Genomic DNA, 18,300 nt, shown 5'->3' with positions numbered 1-18,300 from the left:
TCCAAACCTCTATTAAACCACTGTGAAAGGCCAAATATCTCATGACCTATGGTAAATAAATCTGATTAAGCACATTAACATGTTCAAATTTATATAAAGCATTCTGCAAATACAGATTACTCTAGAGATGCTAAGAAGCAGATGTACTGATCTCCTTGGCATTCACATGATTCAGCTACAAATAGAATTTGAACACATTCCAAATGCACAACTGTCAAATTCATAAAAAGTAGCAAAAAAAGTCAAGTGAAAGTTTAGGCTTTGGCTTGATTAGCACTGACTGTTTTCTGGAAAAAAAATAGTTGAAACTATTCTGTTAATGTTTTATTTCTTCAGTGCTAATATTTGACAAAAACTAAGTACTTTCATTTTATGCAGAGATGTTCCCATTAGGTTAGCAGTGATAATCCAGAAACTGTTATGAGTTAGTATTACTATTAAGTTGGTAGAAAATCTTGAAATCAATTTAATCAAAGAGGTGCCTGGGTGGCTCAGTTAGTTAAGCAGCTGATTCTTGATTTCAACTCAGGCCATGATCTCAGGGTCCTGAGATCAAGCCCCACATTGGGCTCTGTGCTCAGAGGGGAGTCTGTTTGAGGATTCTCTCTCTCCTTCTGCCCCTCTCTCATGCACACACTCTTTCTCTCTTTAAAATAAATAAGTCTTGGGATACTTGGTTGGCTCAGTTGATTAAGCATCTGTCTTCATTATTCCAAGGTCGTGGGATCAAGTCCCACATCGGGCTTCTTGCTCAGCGCAGAGCTGGGCTCTCCATCTACCTGCTGCTTCCCCTGCTTGTGCTCTGACAAATAAAATCTTTAAAAATAAATAAATCTTTCTAAAAAATAAATTTAATCAATATTACAAAGTTCATCAATATAAACTTGACTCACTGAAGTAGTATAGTGCAGTGGGGTTGAACTCCAATTCTAACATCAGATAAATAATGCTAACCCCATCATATACTGGCTGTAAGACCTCACCAAGACTTTCCTCATATGTAAAGAGGAGTAAAAAAATTTTTTTAAATTTTACAGTGTTGTGATAAGGAAGAACTCAAGAAACATTAACTGTTGTGATTACTCTTTGGGGAATATGATATACAATATTACTAACTGTATTTTCACTTTTCTCAGTTGTGAAAAAAATATTACAAATAGACAATACTCTACCAACCTTCCATTGATACCAAAACTTTGTGGCAACTGGCCTAATTCTGAGAATTATAGAAGATACATAGATGGGCATAACCTCAGGCCATGGAAGCAGATTTATTTAAGAATCTCAAACACCCCTGTTCAAGTATCAGGTCTCACATGTGATGTGAGAATGAAAGCTATTTCTTCGGCAACCAGGAAATGGACTCAATTTGAGAGTTGTACTTTCTGTTCAAATAAGACTTCAAACAGACTTCAGAGTGTTGCAATACATGAAGTCAACACTCTAAGCCAGTCCTCTCTTGCCAAACTTATTTCTTAAGTACAATGAATCATAGTAAAACAAAATTTATCTCTAAGCACAATGCAGTAATGCATACGTCTCCTTATTCTCCTGCTCTTGCAACGTTACTTAACAATCCAGAACACCTTGTTTATAATAGTCAATAGATATAAAAATGACCTTTTGAAATATTTGAGAGATATTAGATGTAAAGATTTGGTAGATTCAAGTTAAACTTTTGAGCTAGAATAATTATAGGTAATTTAGTATATTTTGTATAGTATCTTTCATGTTATTCAATTAATGTTCAATTAGTAATGCTTAGACTGATATTGAAATAATGATATGGCAGTCTCATCCCTACATTATAAACTCATGACTAGGAAGTTATTTGTATGGCATTACTTTGATACCATGCATATGCTTAGTTTCTCTTCAAACAAACCTCGTGTTTTAACACGTTGAAAAGCCTTGTACGAGTCAATAATTTCAATAAGAATTGCAAGATAAAAAAAAGAAAAGAATTGCAAGATAATTTTTTTTTTCTTTTCCAAAGACCCTATTTATCCATTTGACAGACAGAGACCACAAGCAGGCAGAGAGGCAGGCAGAGAGAGAGGGAAGCAGGCTCCCTGCTGAGCAGAGAGCCCAATGTGGGGCCCTATCCCAGGACCCCGGGACCATGACCTGAGCTGAAGGCAGAGGCTCCAACCCACTGAGACACCCAGGTGCCCCTGCAAGATAATTTTAATATCATCATGCATTCTATATTCTGGCTTTTTTCTTTCCCAGCAAAATAGAGGTTGACTTTATACCTAGAACTATTTGGTTACCTTAAAATATAGTTCATACAGGAAAGGAAAAACAAATATTCCTTAGTTTTAGTTAGTTATTTTCAGAATAAAGATAATTTGCTGACTAATGGGGAAATCTGTATTTGGGTTTTAGATAAGATGAAAATTCATTGACTAGGAAAGGTAGAGATTATTAATTTTAAAAAAGTAAGGTTGTAAAACTGCACACCAGGCATGAAACCATTTGGGTTAAAAATATATATATTTATATGCATATATAGAGATAAGTAAAGGTATGGAAAGATATACAATAAGTTGTTAACAATGGTAATAGATTGGAAATATGGTTTTTATTTTTCTATTTTACCTATATATAATTTCCAACTTTCTACTGTGTGTACTACTTTCATAGTAACAGAAGTTTTTTTTTTTTTTTTTTAATGAAAATCACTATTTCCTACTGGGCCTACGTATAGCTTTGGAGTCATCATCAACATAAGACTGTAAACATTTCAGTATGAGGAACTTCCAGGGAACCAACATAGCTGGTTACTTCTTTAAAGCGTCTCCGCTTGCAGATTTCCGTTGCCTTTGCATCTTACCCACGGTTTGTAGGCTGCCTCAGCACTAGATCCATGTAGTCTTCACACTGTAGCAGTTGTCATGGGTTGGCAGCTTGTTTGGCCTTGGGCAGAAACTTACTTCTTTACAGCTTTTATGTTATCATATTTTCTTCTTACCTTTCTGACTTTTCCTCATGTTCTACAAGTTTATCTTTCCCTCATTTTATTTATTACTCCAAAATTTCATACTCAGCCCTCTTCTCTTTTCACTTTACATCTTCCTCCTAGAAAAGAGAGGAGAAAATGGATCTTGTGTTCTCATTCTTTTTGATCTAATGTGTATCTCTAGCCAAGTCCTCTTTTCCTGAGCAACAAATCATATTTATAATCAGTAATTATTATACTCTCTAGTTAGAAATTTACATATTTATAAATTATTATATTTACATATTTAGGTGCTCCCCTGCCTGACTGTTAAAATAGGAATATGCTACTTTCAGAACTTTAGGGAAGAGTAACTTCTATTTTTATTTCTGCCACCTTCCCTAAGAAGAAAGAGTTATTTCACATAATTGGTGATTTAAGGAAGAAAATAAGACCCAGCCCCTTTGTTGCCATGTTTTTCAAACCTACCTACCCACAACAGATTATATTCTGTTTTTTTCTCATTATGCATAATAATCTAAACACACATAGATCAGAGCTTAGGCTTGCTTTCTAGAGGAAGGTCTGAGTCCTAACCCTCATTTTTTCTATGGTTGACCTCACTGGGTATGGAAAGCAGTGATTCTGCTCAAGTTTATCTGTCCTGTAGACCCAATTTTTCCTTTTATTATGCCATTTCCCATTTGAACTTGAGGAGGAGTACTGAAAAGCCTGGTTGTGGCTATACCTTGAAGTCATATTGTCTAAACATTTTTATCAGAAAGATGGTGGTTTTTCATCTTTCTCTATCTGGCTCCCTATTTATTGGTTCTGAATTCAGAAGAGAGTTGAGATAAATGAGCAGCTCTCACTGCCCGAGCTCCATTATGGCTAGGACAACTCTATCCAAAAGTAATTGTTTTATGAGAACCTAGATCTGATTAAAAGGACTGGAAAATGAAATCTTACCAATCTAACAAGGGAATAAATGATCCTAGAATAAAACGATAGCAAGTATCAGAGAATCAGCAAAATAAGAATTTTTTCATTTATTCCTGAATGCCTACTGTGTGTTAGGCATTGTTTCAAGAATTTGAAGAGTTAGAATACTTTAAACAAAAGTTACTTGGTACTCTATGGGGCACCTGGGTGGCTTAATTGGTTAAGTCTCCAGCTTTGGGGTTTAGCTTAGGTTGTGATCTCATGGGTTCTGAGACTGAGCCCTGCTTTGTCAGGCTATGGGAGTCTACTTGATGATACTCTCCCTCTGCCCCTCCCCCCACTTGGATGCTAGCTCACTTGCTCACACTTCCTCCCAATAAATAAATAAATAAGTTACCTGGTACTCTAATTTGACAGAATTTTGAATCATTATAATAATCAACAACAAAGCAATACCTTATATTCAAAGCTAATATGACTGATTAAATATAATCCAATATATTGAATTCAATATAACATTCAAGTGCTATTATTTATTAAACAAGCGATTCCCATACCATATCTGATTGAATCATCAAAACAATTCTCTGAGGCAGAACAGAATAGTCTAGGTTATGCTGCAGTTGGAAAAAAAAAGTCAATGATTTAACTGAACAAAGATTTATTTCTTATTCTAAAATGTTGGCTCTGGCTGCAGGGAACTGTCTTCCATACAATGGTATGATAATCTAGGCTCTTTCAACCTTGTGGTGTCACCATCTTATATGATTCCTTTTACATGATTGCCCCAGTAGGAGAAGGGCTGGGGAATTTCATATTGGCTTTTCATGGTTTCATCCAGAAATGGATACATGCCAGTTCCACAGTATTTCATTGCCAGACCAAGTCACATGGATCCATTTAGTTGCTGGGGTGCTGAGAAAGAACAGTTAATCCACTGAGTGCCCAGAAGAGGAAGAGAACTGAGTAATGATTAATACAAAAAATGTGTACCACAAATAGTCATTATTACTGCTCTTTTTGTATAGGTGAGGAAATGGAGGATTAGCAAAGTTAAGTAACTCATCCAAGGGTACATAGAAAGTAAGCAGAAAGAACACTATGTGAACCTAGATCATCTGACCCCAGAGTTCATGCTTAATCTCTATCCCATAGTACTTCCCAACTCCACAGTGGAACCCTAGCAGAGCCCAGCCACCACTAGAGATACGTAATTCCATTTATGTAAATTCAGTTCAATTCAGTCCACATACGTTTACTGAATGCTCTCATTGTGAGAGTCATTGCACTTGCATCTGAAAGAAGGTTGGATTATTTGACATATAGAGCTCTTCCAACACAGTTGGTTCTGTTTCTATGAAGAACCATGACTAATATAACAACCTTAAAGTTAGTCTCTATAAAAGAAGGTTAGGAAATGATACTTTATTAAGTTTTAAGTTAAAGATGAGATCTTATGCAATTCTTAATTACTTTGATCTTAGAACGTCAAGTGCAATAGAAGAAGCCTAAAATTGCCAGAAATTAACCAGTCAATGTTTGTTGTATTTTCTGTAACACAAAGTTTTAAAAAAAACCTCATTGGTTAGGGGTGCCTGGGTGGCTCAGTGGGTTAAGCCTCTGCCTTCAGTTCAGGTCATGATCCCAGGGTCCTGGGATCAATCCCCGCATCGGGCTCTCTGCTGAGCAGACAGCCTGCTCCCCCCACTCTCTCTCTCTCTGCCTACTTGTGATCTCCATCTGTCAAATAAATAAATAAAATCTTTAAGAAAAAAAACCCTCATTGGTTATTAAATATATAGATTTTTGCAAAGAATCTTGTGAACTGAAAGAACAATCAAAACAACCTGCCAAATATAGGCCATAGTATATAGATTTTACTTAGGGCAGTGTTCTAATTAACTTCACAAATTCAGTATTGTGAGAATGTGATGAGGTGTTAATTATCGTTTAAGAAGGAATTTAGTTCTATACAACTGAGAATGCTCATAGTCTCTCCAATTTTAATGTTTCCCTTTATACGTTGCTGTTTTTGAAGTATTTAGTTGCCCCCTGCTGGTCACATAATTATAAAATTCCTAAATATATGTATTTTTCAAATTGCACGGAATGACAAACTTCTGAGATGCATTAAACTTTTTCATCAAATGAATTTACAATGGATTTCCAGTGCTCAATTGAGATATGTAAGTTAACCCAGAGTTCTTAAATACAATCTTCTTCCTATAAAATGCATTTCATATTTTATGTCCCTTCAAGTCCTTTTTGAAACAATGTGGGTATAAATTATCAAATTGAGAGGGAAAAATAGCACTTGTTCAAATATTTTAAAAACAATTTTTATCCTATCTCTGCTACTGCCTCTCTGGTTAATGTTGGACAAGGCACTTTAACTTCTTTATATCCATTTCCTAATCTGTAATATAAAGAATAATTGACATATAATAAACTGTGAATATTTAAATTATAATTAGATAAGCTTGACATATGTGTTCAGCTGTGAACTATTGCTCCCATAGTTCGAGATAGCTCAAGATAGTGAACATATTTATCATTCCCAAAGGTTTTTATTAAATTAATTTACTTATGTTGAGAGAGAGAGAGGGAGAGAGCACACAAGTGGAAGGAGAGACAGAAGAAGGAATCCCAAGCAGACTCCCTACCTAGAAGGGAGCCTGATACAGGACTGGATCCCACGACCCTGTGATCATGACTTGAGCTGAAATTAGGAGCTAGAGGCTTAACCTACTGAGCTATCCAGGCACCCTATTCCCAAAAGTGTTTTGTGCCACTTTGTATTTCCCTCTTCCTGCCTCCTGCCCCTCCCAGCCCTCTCCCATCCTCTAGTAACCACTGATATGCTTTCTGTCACTATAGATTAGTTAGCATCTTCCAGAGAAAAACAAAAATCTTAAGCTCACTAATTTAAAGACTAAAATCAGGTATGGAAACACTTAAATTCTTTTTAAATATTAAAAACTTTACTTGGATGGTGCCTGCGTGGCTCAGTCAGTTAAGGATCTGCCTTCAGCTCAGGTCATGATCCCAAAATTCTGGGATTGAGTGGCTCTGTGCTCAGCGCGGAGCCTCCTTTTCCTTCTCCCTCTGCCTGCTGCTGCTCCTGCTTTTGCATGCTGTCTCTCTCTGTCAAATAAATACATAAAATCTTTTAAAAAAATGTTTAAGGGGCACCTGGGTGGCTCAGTGGGTTAAGCCTCTGCCTTCGGCTCAGGTCATGATCCCAGGGTCCTGGGATTGAGCCCCACATCGGGCTCTCTGCTCTGCAGAGAGCCTGCTTCCTCCTCTCTCTCTGCCTGCCTCTCTGCGTACTTGTGATCTCTGTCAGATAAATAAAGAAAAAATCTTTAAAAAAAATGTTTAAAAAAGAAGGCTTTAACTTTAGTGTCAGCAGATATGAGCTTGGGTCTTGGCTATTTTGTATACTGTGTGACCCTAGGCAAGTTATACAACATCCTAACTCCAAGGTTAACAGTTTCCCCATACTTAGGAGAAAGGATAAGAATATCATCTATCCCCATAAAGTCGTTGGGAAATTTCATGCAAAGCAATTAGCTCAGTGCTGGGCCTGTAACATAATATACTCAACCAATAATAGCCATATACCTTTAGACATTTCAAAGAGCACCAATCCAGTTTTAAGAAAAGGAAATGAGACCTCTGACCATGTATCCAGTATAACCTTAAGGTAAACCATTTTAGAAGTTTTATGTGAGAATAATTCACTGTGTGCCACGATATGCAGATGACTCTGACTCAGGTCCTTTTCTTAAGCACCCCATTGGTTTTCCTTCTTCATAACTCCTTCCCCAAGTGTCATAATTTTCCTTTCTTTGTAATTCCATCCCTACCAAACATATGACCTGACAGTCCTCTCATTTCACCTTTATGATCTGACAAATAACTTGACCAATATAAAGTGAAAGTTACTCTACCAAAGCAGAATGAGTGGTGGTTACCACTTGAAGTGACAGACATCATGGGAACAGAGATAACGAAGAAACTAGTGTGTTTTTGTGTGTGTTCTTTAGTAGTTTTCTCCTCTATTTTCAAAGACTTCTGTCACTCTTTTTGAGCTGGCAAGCTCTGTCAGGTTCATTCTTGATAAAACCCTCTCTCTCAACAGAAATTTATTGAGCTCCACTCATCAGCCTAGCCCAATCCAGTACCCAGGGCAAGTTCTGCCTTTCCAGAAGAGAGATACTATATATTGGAATCCTTTCGTGTGCTTTCTTCCTGAAGTTTTAGCATTGCATTTAGCATTGAATCATTACTTCTGAGAAATTATGTGTGTGCGACAAATAGGCTAGGGTCACTGCCAGTGATCTGTGTCTTCCAGTATGAATGCCCCTACCCCCAAATATAGGTTGCTAACCTGAAAAATAAAAGGCAGTTATTTTATCAGCAAAAATGGATTTATTTGGAAAAAACAGAATTGCAATTCAGGATAACAAATTGTAGCAAAATTATTGAAAAGTCTAACAAAGGAAAGGAGTGATATTTTACGTAAAAGAGGAAGTTGGGGGGAGTTGTTTTGATCCAAAGTTGGAGAAAAACACAAGTCTAGGGTAATGAAAGCCTCTCATTGGCTGAGTTGCAGGGGTAGCTAATTTCTTGTAGCAGACACAATGTACATCTTTCCCTCTTGGAACCTGTATTTGATGATTCTTCCCTATTGAAGATTCTTTTTTTAGGGGTCTGTAATTGACAATTCTTCCTATAATTGACATTGAGTAGGATGGTTTTCCATTCCAGCTTTCCCTTCTATTATCCCAAGTTCACTTTAATGAGGTTTCCCCTTTATTAATTTTCACAAGATACAGTCTGTGAATTGCTTCTAACCAATAGAATATGGCAAAGATGATAAGAAATTACTCCCATAATTATATTACATTGTATCATAGATGCGGTAGGATACATTATTCTCATCATTATGTCACATTTTATAAGAATCCATCTTGTTAGCAGAATTGTTCTTTCTTACTCTCCTGCTGGGTTTGATGAAGCAAGCTGTTACTTTGTGAGCTGCCTGTGGAGAGGACCATGTGGCAAGAAACTCAGGTGGCCTCTAGAAACTGAAGACAGCCACTGGCTGACAGCCAGGAAAAACCCTCCAAAGGTTTTACTCCTACAGCTGCAAGGAAATGAATTTTGTTAAAAATCTGAGGGAGTCTGGAAGCAGATTCTTCTTCACTTGAGCCTCCAGATGGGAACACAGCCCAGCCAACACATTCAGTGTAGTCTGGAGAGACCTAAAAGTGGAAAGCCAAACTGGCTATGCCTAGACTCCTGACCCACAGAAACAGAGATAATAAAGTGTGTTGTTTTAAACTGCTAAATTTATGGGATTTGTTACACATAAATAGAAAACTATACAGATTTTGGTACCGAGAAGTGGGGTACTGTTATAACAAATAACCTAAAAATGTGTCTGTGGATGGAGTAGTGGGTGGAGGGTGCAGAATGTTGAAGAGCATGATAAAGCCTAACTTGCCATGACCAGATTTTCAGTAGAAATATGGAACTGAGGACATTACTACTGAGGGATCAGAAGGAAGTGAGGCACATGTTACTGGGAACTAGAGGAAAGGGAATATTAGTGCATAATTTCAACTGCCATTACGTTGAAAGCAGAACTTGTGATGAACTTGGTTATATAGTTAAGGAGATTTCCAAGCAAAATGTTGAAGCTGACAACTGGTTTATTCTTGCTACTTATAAAAATTCAAGAAAAGAGAGAATTTAAGGGAAGAGTTGTTGAGCAAAAAGGGGTCAGGCCTTGATGATTTTGAAAATCTTCATTTTCCCCAGGTGGTAAAAATCATAACACTAGGAGATGGTTTCTGAACACTGTCAGGGAATCTTACTCTCAAGAAAATGCCCAGGGAGTAACTCCACAACCTTTTGTTAAGACCTCAAAGAGATCAAAAGACAAGGTGCTTAATCACACAAAGGACTATTTCAAGAGATTGAGGGTGTTCCTCAGATCTCTTCAGTCAAACCTTTGGGCCTCTAAGAAGTTTAAAGGTGTGATTCCTCAGTTCTAGGCTCTTAGCAGGAGACAAAGATAGAGATGAGATTATTTTATGGAAACCAACTGTAGTAGATTGTGTGGTCTTTGTCTAATGGAGTGAATCTCACTGAAATATTTGAAGAACCACCAAGTTCCTGAGAAATTTATTTCAGCAGAAACAGTGCCAGCTCAGAACTAGAAAGACAGAGTATAAAACAAAAGGAGGCTGTAAGACTGCCCCATCCCCAATTTTATAGGCAGGAAATAGGCTGATAAACCTACTCATCTGTGAACACATGCTACCTTCTATTAAAAATGAAGGATGACTCAGAGGCCAAACCAGGCCAATCCAGGGGCCAGAGCCAAGAGCCTTGCAGGATTATCTGCAAGCCAGTAACCTAATCAAGGAACTCCTAACATTCATCCAGTTGCACTTCAAAATGCTATGGACCAAGAAACTTACTTTTATTTTTCTTTTTGGGTATGTTGGAGGCAGATAACTTGTTACTTTAGTATTTCAGGCCCTTAGATGAAGAGTAACTATATGCAGGAGCTATCTTTTTGAATCCACTCAAAATGGGCAACCTTCCAAGTCACCCCAAGTGTTGTATATGATTGTTCTCTGTGCCTTTTTCCTAGTGGTAGGATACTTCTCACTTCATTCTCCTTTCCAGTTTTCCATCAATACCTTCTAATGGCTGAACCTAACTGGAGACGAGTTGACAAATGGATACTGGAAAATATGGTTTAACCTGGTCATGTCCTGTGATTCAGAGTATAGAGCAAGGAAGAGTCTGAGAAGAATGGACCTAAGAGAAAATAGATTAATGACCGCCACAGTTAGCACTTAGAACACTTTTTACATCTGGGAATTTGCTACACCTCAGCCCTAATTTGGTCTGTTCTCTGATGAAATATTAGGCCCTGTTAGGGTACAGAGTCGACCATCCCTCAATTAGACAGAGAACACTCTCGATAATGCAAGTCACACAGCGAGGTTTATTTCCAGCTAGCTGGGGCCCAAGTATCTGCCCGGTGCAGCGGTTTTCAACAAGGACCCATGTTCTCAGAGCCAAGGGTTTATATAGCATTTTCAAGGCACTTTTTCATAGCTACAGCCATCTCTTGCACCACACTTTGACAGTTTAACTCTGTTTAGCTTTTCGCCACCCCGGCATCACCCTGGGAGATTTAGGTTCAGAAGAAATTTAACTTTATTTACATTTCCCTCCGCCTCAGCCTCCTTCAGTTTTATGGGGAGGGCGACATCAGGCCTCAAGGAACTGAGCCATTTGTCCCTGGAAACTGGGCTACTGAGAAGACAGCTTTTTTGTTGTAAATCACTAGGACATTTGTAAACCAAGGGAGACTCCTGTCTTGCAGGATTGTGATCTCTGCAAGTTAACTATTTGTTTTTCATTAACATCTGGTCCCTGTGGTGCCACCGCCTAACCGCCCTGGTGGTATATGTTTAAGTTGTTTTTTAGGTTTTAGCTAGTTTCTCTTATCTCAAGTCACGTAGGCAGTGACAGCTGGTTAGGGATGCTCAGTAAAATGGCTTCCTGGCCTTTAGAATGCCACTCTTATGTTAACCCACTCTTACAGTGCAAGGTGCCAGCTTTTGCTTTGCCAACATGGCTGTACTTATGTCAGGGCTAGACTTGAGGTGGGTACAACCTTGTTTTTCTTGGCCTCCACACCTGGAGCTGGTTTCTGGGACTTGTTTTTAAGTCTCCTGGGGGGGAAGGGGAGCAGGGACAGTGTAAGGGTTAAACAACAAAGTTCTTGTTTAACCTCAAAGGAAGCCTCTGGCGAAAATAAAAATATAAAATAGGTCCTTACAACCCTCCTTCCCATTTCTATCCTGTTTTTATCAGTGTTTTTTTTTTTTTTTTTGTGTGTGTGTGTGTGTGTGTGTGTGGTTTGTCTGTTTGTTTTGCTTTGTTTTGTTTTGTTTTACAGCTTAGGTCAACATTTGCTTTTTCCTTTATTAACTTTGTCTAATTGACAGACCATTGCCTATCGTTGAGACAAGTAATTAGACCATTTTCCTTTTCATTACTGAATTCCCCCAATAGCCCTCCACTTTAAATGTCAAACCCTCCTTTCCACATTAACTATATTTTCCATTTTCCTTGTCCTTTGTGTCTTTCACAATACTTTAGCCATGTACAACTAGTTTGGGGAACTACAAACTATTTAAACCAGCAAGTAAATGCTCTTTCATGAAACTGATGCAGTTCTGAAGGTCTACTACAACTTATGTCAGGGAAACTCTTGCGTAGAGGAGACCAGATTTGGGCTGGTTATGAAAATCTCATTCCTAATGCCCTCCTAAACACTATCAAATCTCTTCTTGTGCCTCCTCTCCACCACCAAGATCATAAAACTAAAACTCCTCTTCATTTTCTCTCTCAATTGATATTTGACCAGTTTCTCTTCCTCTAAAGCAAAATAAGCTCCCCAGTTTCTTGCAGCCCACATTCTCCTCTCCCATTCTAGTGGAAGATATAGATTATGAGTCTAGACCACCTGATCACCTAACTACAGTGAAAATAATTGTAGTTTTCTTAACTAGGAAAGGTATGCTTCAGAACAGACCTAGGACCTCAGCACCCAAATCCACAAATTGCAACCAATCTGGGAGTTCTATTGTCATTAAGCCCAGGCACCAGTCTGTCTTAGAGAGGCTACCTTGAGGTGGGGGCATCAGAACTCTGACCAAATAAAGCTAAAGTTTGGATCAGACATCAATAAACCAAGGTATGTAGATAATCCTAACTTCATCTGACTCTGCTACTTTGGCCAAAGTAGCAGATTTGAACAATTTCTGAACCAAAAATACATAGTCATTTATGCAACCCATTCCTTAACCTCTGTTTCCTAATAGCCCTAAGAAGATTGCCCTGGGGTAGGGCTATCAAGGGCAGCAGTTCTTTTTTTTTTTTAAAGCTTTTTTTTTTTTAAGATTTTATTTATAATATTTGACAGAGATCACAAGTAGGCAGAGAGAGAGGAGGAAGCAGGCTCCCTGCTGAGCAGAGAGCCCGATGCGGGGCTCGATCCCAGGACCCTGGATCATGACCTGAGCCAAAGGCAGAGGCTTTAACCCACTGAGCCACCCAGCCGCCCAAGGGCAGTAGTTCTTAAATGTTTGATCTCAGGACCCATTTATACTTTAAAAAATTATGGAGAATTCCAGACAGCTTTTGTTTATATGAATTATATTTGTTGATATTTACCATGTTAGAAATTTAAAGCATAATTTAAAAAAATTTCTTGATTCCTCTAAAAATTACAGTAATAAACTCATTGTATTTTAACATAAATAACATATATTTCATAAAATTCAACTGTAGTTTCCAAAATAATTTAGTGAAAAGAATAGTATTGGTTTTACATATTTTGCAAATCCCTTTAATGGCTGGCTTTATAGAGGACAACTCAATTCCTTTATTATTTTTCTTTAGATTTTATTTATTTGTTTTAGAGAGAGGGAGAACGTGGGGAGGGGGAGGGCAAGGGACAAGCTGACTTGGTGCTGAGTGCAGAGCCGATGAAGACCTTGATCCTACAACCCTGAGACCATGACCTTATTTATTTATTTAGAGACAGAGAGAGAGAGAGGTGAGAGAGAGAGAGAGAGAGCGCGCCCCCCCCCCACCCGCACATGAGTGGGGGAGGGGCAGCGGGAGAGGAAGAAAAGCAGCCTCCCTGCTAAGGGAGCCCAACCTGGGGCGATCCCATGACACTGAGATCATGACTCTAGTGAAAATCAAGAGTTGGATGCTTCATTGACTATGCCACCCAGGCGCCCCTGTTATTTCTATTTTTAATTTTTTGAGGTAACTCTATACCGTTGTCCACAGTGGCTGCACCAATTTACATTCCCACAAATAGTATATAAAGGTTCCCTTTTCTCCACATTCTTGCCAACACTTCAACACTTGCTATTTCCTGTCTTTTTGATACTAGCCATTTAGACTGGTGTGAGGTAATACTTCACTTGGTTTTGATTTGCAATTTCCTGATGATTAATGATGTTGAATATCATTTCATCTGTCTGTTGACCATCTGAATGTTTTTTTTGTAAGAATATCTGTACAGGTCCTCTGCTTATTTTTTAATTGGATTGTTTTTATGTGTGTGTTGAGTTGTATGAGTTTTTTATGTATTTTATAGTAACCTCCTGTTGAATATTTCATTTGCAAATATATTATTTCATTCGGTAGGTTTTTTTTTTCATTTTTTAATCATTTCCTTCACTGTGCAAAAGCTTTTTAGTTTAATGTCATCTCAACTTTTAATTTTTGCTTTTATTTCCCTTGCTTGAGGGGATAGATTCAGAAAAATACTAAGTCCAATTTCTAAGAGTTCACTGCCTCTGTTTTCTTTTAGAAGTTTTATGATTTCAGGTCTTGTATATAGGTCTTTAATCCATTTTGAGTTTATTTTTGTTTATGGTGTAAAAAAGTGGTCCCATTTTGTTCTTTTGCATGTAGCTGTCCAGTTTTCACAAAACAATTTATTGAAGAGACTGTTTTTTTCCTATTGCATATTCTTGTCACATTTACCATAAATTAATAGACTATGTAAGTATGGGTTTATTTCTGAGCTCTCTATTCTGTTCTATTGATCTACGTATCTGTTTGTGCCAGTACCATACTGTTTTGATTACTATAGCTTTGCCGTATAGTTTGAAACCTGGGATCGTGATACCTCTAGCTTTGCTCTTCTTTCTCAAAATGGCTTTGGTAATTCAGTATCATCTGTGGATGATACTGAATTACAAATTTTAGGATTATTTATTTTAGTTCCGTGAAAAAATACTTTGGTATTTTGATAAAGATTGTGTTGAATCTATAGATTGCTTTGGGTAGGATGGACATTTTAACAGTATTAATTATTCCAGTCCATGAGCATGGTATATCTTTTCATTTGTGTCATTTTCAATTTCTTTCATCAGTGTTTTATAATTTTCAGACACAGATCTGTCACCTTTTTAATTTTTTTCCTCGGTATTTGTGGGATTTTTTGATGCAACTGTAAGTGGGATGATTTTCTTAATTTCCTCTTCTGTTACTTTGTTACTAGTGTTTAGAAATGCAACATATTTCTGTATAATTGATTTTGTATCCTGAAACCTGAATTCATTTATTAGTTTTAATAGTCCTTTGGTGGAGTCTTTAGGGTTCTCCCCATACTGTTTCATGTCATCTGCAAATAGTGACAGTTTTACATTTTCCTCACCAACTTGGATGCATTTTATTTCTTTTTGTCTGATTTCTGTGGGTAGGACTTCCACTGTTATGTTGAGTAGAAGCAGTGAGAGTAGGCATCCTTGTCTTGTTCCTGATCTTAGAGAAAACACTTTCAGTCTTTCATCATTGAGTATGATGTTAGCTATGGGTTTGTTAGCTTTGGCTATGGCCTTTATTATGTTGAGGTATGTTCACTCTAAGCCCACTTTGTTGAGAGGTTTTTTTTCTATCATGAATGGATGTTAAATTTTATGAACTGTTTTTTTCTGCATCTATTGAGATGATCATATAATTTTTATACTTCATTTTGTTAATGTGATATATCACATCAATTGATTTGATAATATTGAGCCATCCTTGCATCCCCAGATTAAATCTCACTTGACATGCTGAATGATCCTTTTAATGTATTTTTTTAAGTTTTAATTTTACTCAAGTTAGCATATTAATGTATTTTTTAATTCAGTTTGATAATATTTTATTGAGGATTTTTGCATCTAGGTTTATCAGGAATATTGGTTTGTAATTTTCTTTTTTTGTACTGTTTTGTCTGGTTCTGGTAGAATGAATTTGGAAGCTTTCCTTCCTCTTCTATTTTTTAGAATAATTTGAGAAAAATAGATATTAATTCTCCTTTAAATGTTTGGTAGAATTCACCTCTGAAACTATTGGGTCCTGGACTTCTGCTTGTTGAAAGTCTCACACATATATGTAGTTGGAAAAGGAAGAGATGTTTTAGTTTTTTGTAAAGGTAATTGTGAATATTCTTCTTTGATATCATACTGCCAAAATCCTACAAGTGATAGTTTCTTAAAGATTAGTAGAAAGGTGGAATCTGAAATCATATGTATGGACATTTATATACTGTAATATTAATATCTACTGATATATTATGGTGTATCTGGAACTCTGAATGGATCTTTTACCTATGCATTATTTTGTAACGTCATGCATTGGTCATTTGGAAAATAGTGGTTTATTGAGGTATGCATATCTTCCAAATATTAATATATTTCATTTGAAATATCAAAGACTCACATTCATGACTATCACCACTGATCTCAATAGGAAAGTCCTTAAGGATTAGGAAATTGGGGCGCCTGGGTGGCTCAGTGGGTTAAAGCCTTTGCCTTTGGCTCAGGTCATGATCCCAGGGTCCTAGGATCGAGCCCTGCATCCGGCTGTCTGCTCAGCAGGGAGCCTGCTTCCTCCTCTCTCTCTGCCTGCCTCTCTGCCTACTTGTGATCTCTCTCTGTCAAATAAATAAATAAAATCTTAAAAAAAAAAAAAGAATTAGGAAATCGTCAAACTCATGGGTAGATACAAGTTTCCCCCAATTCTGAATTTTTTCTTGAAAGCTTGAATTTTATCTTTTTAAAAAAATTTTTTAAAAAGATTTTATTTATTTATTTGACAGACACAGATCACAAGTAGGCAGAGAGACACGCAGGGAGAGAAGAGGAAGCAGGCTCCCCGCTGAGCAGAGAGCCAGATGAGGGACTCGGTCCCAGGACCCTGGGATCATGACCTGGGCCGAAGGCAGAGGCTTTAACCCACTGAGCCACCCAGGCACCCTTTGAATTTTATCTTTAACAACAAATGCTGTACGTTGTTTTCATTGAAGTGACAGACTTCACTAAGTTTTGAGACAATGTCTGCCAAATACCCAAGTCTGAATAACTATATTTTATTTACCTGTCATTCTTTTTTAAATTTTTATTTTATTTAAATTCAATTAGTTGGTGACTCAGTTGGTTAAGCCTCAGCCTTCGGCTCAGGTCATGATCCCCCGGTCTTGGGATGGAGCCCCATAGCAGGGAGACTAATTCTCCCTCTCCCGTTGCCTCTGCTTGTGCTCTCTCTCTTTCTCTCTCTGTGTCAAATAAATAAATAAAATCTTAAAAAAAGAAATAAATTTAATTAGTTAACATACAGTGCATTAATACTTTCAGAGGTAGAGTTCAGTAATTCATCAGTTGCATATAACACCCAGGGCTCATTACATCACATGCCCTCCTCAATGACCATCATCCAGTTACACCATCTGCTCACCCACCTCCTTCCAGCAACACTCAATTTGTTTCCTATAGTTAAGAGTTTCTTACAGTTTGTCTCCCCCTCTGACTTTGTCTTATTTTATTTTTCCCTCCCTTCTCCTATGATCCTCTTTTTTGTATTTTAAATTCCACATATGAATGAAATCATATGATAATTGTCTTTCTCTAATTGACTTATTTCACTTAGCATAATACCCTTTAGTTCCATCCATGTCATTGCAAATGGTAATATTTCACTTTTTTGTTGGCTGAGTAATATTTCTTGTATATATGTTCCACGTCTTCTTTACCCATTTATCTGTTGATAGATACCTGGGCTCTTTCCATAGTTCGACTATTGTGGATATTGCTGCTGTGAACATTAGGGGGCAGGTGCCCCTTTAGATCATTATGTTTGAATCCTTTGGGTAAATACCTAGTAATGTAATTGCTGGGTTGTAAGGTAGCTCTATTTTTTTAACTTTCTGAGTAACCTCTATGCTGTTTTCCAAAGTGACTATACCAGCTTGCATTCCCACTAGCAGTAAAGAGTGTACTCCTTTCTCTGCATTATCACCAATATTTTTTGTTTCCTGACTAGTTAATTTTAACCATTCTGACTGGTGTGAAGTGGTATCTCACTGTAGTTTAGATCTGTATTTCCCTGATTCTGAGTGATGTTGAACTTTTTTTCATGTGTCTGTTGACCATGTTATATGTATTCTTTGGAAAAATGTCTGTTCATGTCTTCCATTTCTTAACTGGATTATATATTTTTTGGATGTTGAGTTTAATAAGTTCTTTATAAATCTTGGATACTAGCCCTTTATCTGATAAGACACTTGCATTTTGTAGGTTATCTTTAGGCTTTGTCAGCTATTTTGCTGGCAGAAGCTTTTTATCTAGATGAAGTCCCAGTAGTTCATTTTGTCATGTTATTCTTTCAAGTAAAAATGGTGTTCCATATAAAAAATGGCTTGTTCAACTCACAACTGAATCACATAAATCCTTTTTCTTAGAACTACCATTGTACCTTGGTATTCAGTAGGAGTTCTTTGTGCATTTTGTATCATAGAATTATTTTTTTTT

General features: G+C 37.2%; 1 long non-coding RNA gene across 4 annotated transcripts in view; it reads right to left on the bottom strand.

Moving 5' to 3' along the window:
- Positions 1-2,441: 2,441 nt before the first annotated feature.
- Positions 2,442-18,300, bottom strand: part of LOC106005762 — a 77,696-nt gene continuing 61,837 nt past the window's right edge. For all 4 annotated transcript variants that reach the window (XR_006603324.1, XR_001179366.2, XR_006603326.1 and 1 more), the window contains one exon: positions 2,442-3,081. This is a non-coding gene — a long non-coding RNA (uncharacterized LOC106005762). The remainder of the gene's footprint in view (positions 3,082-18,300) is intronic.

The sequence above is a fragment of the Mustela putorius genome, unplaced genomic scaffold (genome assembly GCF_011764305.1).
Source record: "Mustela putorius furo isolate JIRA1106 unplaced genomic scaffold, ASM1176430v1.1 tig00003911_pilon_pilon_pilon, whole genome shotgun sequence".
In the NCBI taxonomy this organism is placed as follows: domain Eukaryota; kingdom Metazoa; phylum Chordata; class Mammalia; order Carnivora; family Mustelidae; genus Mustela; species Mustela putorius.
Note: the sequence above shows the minus strand (reverse complement) of the source record. Positions and strands in the feature narration are given on the sequence as shown.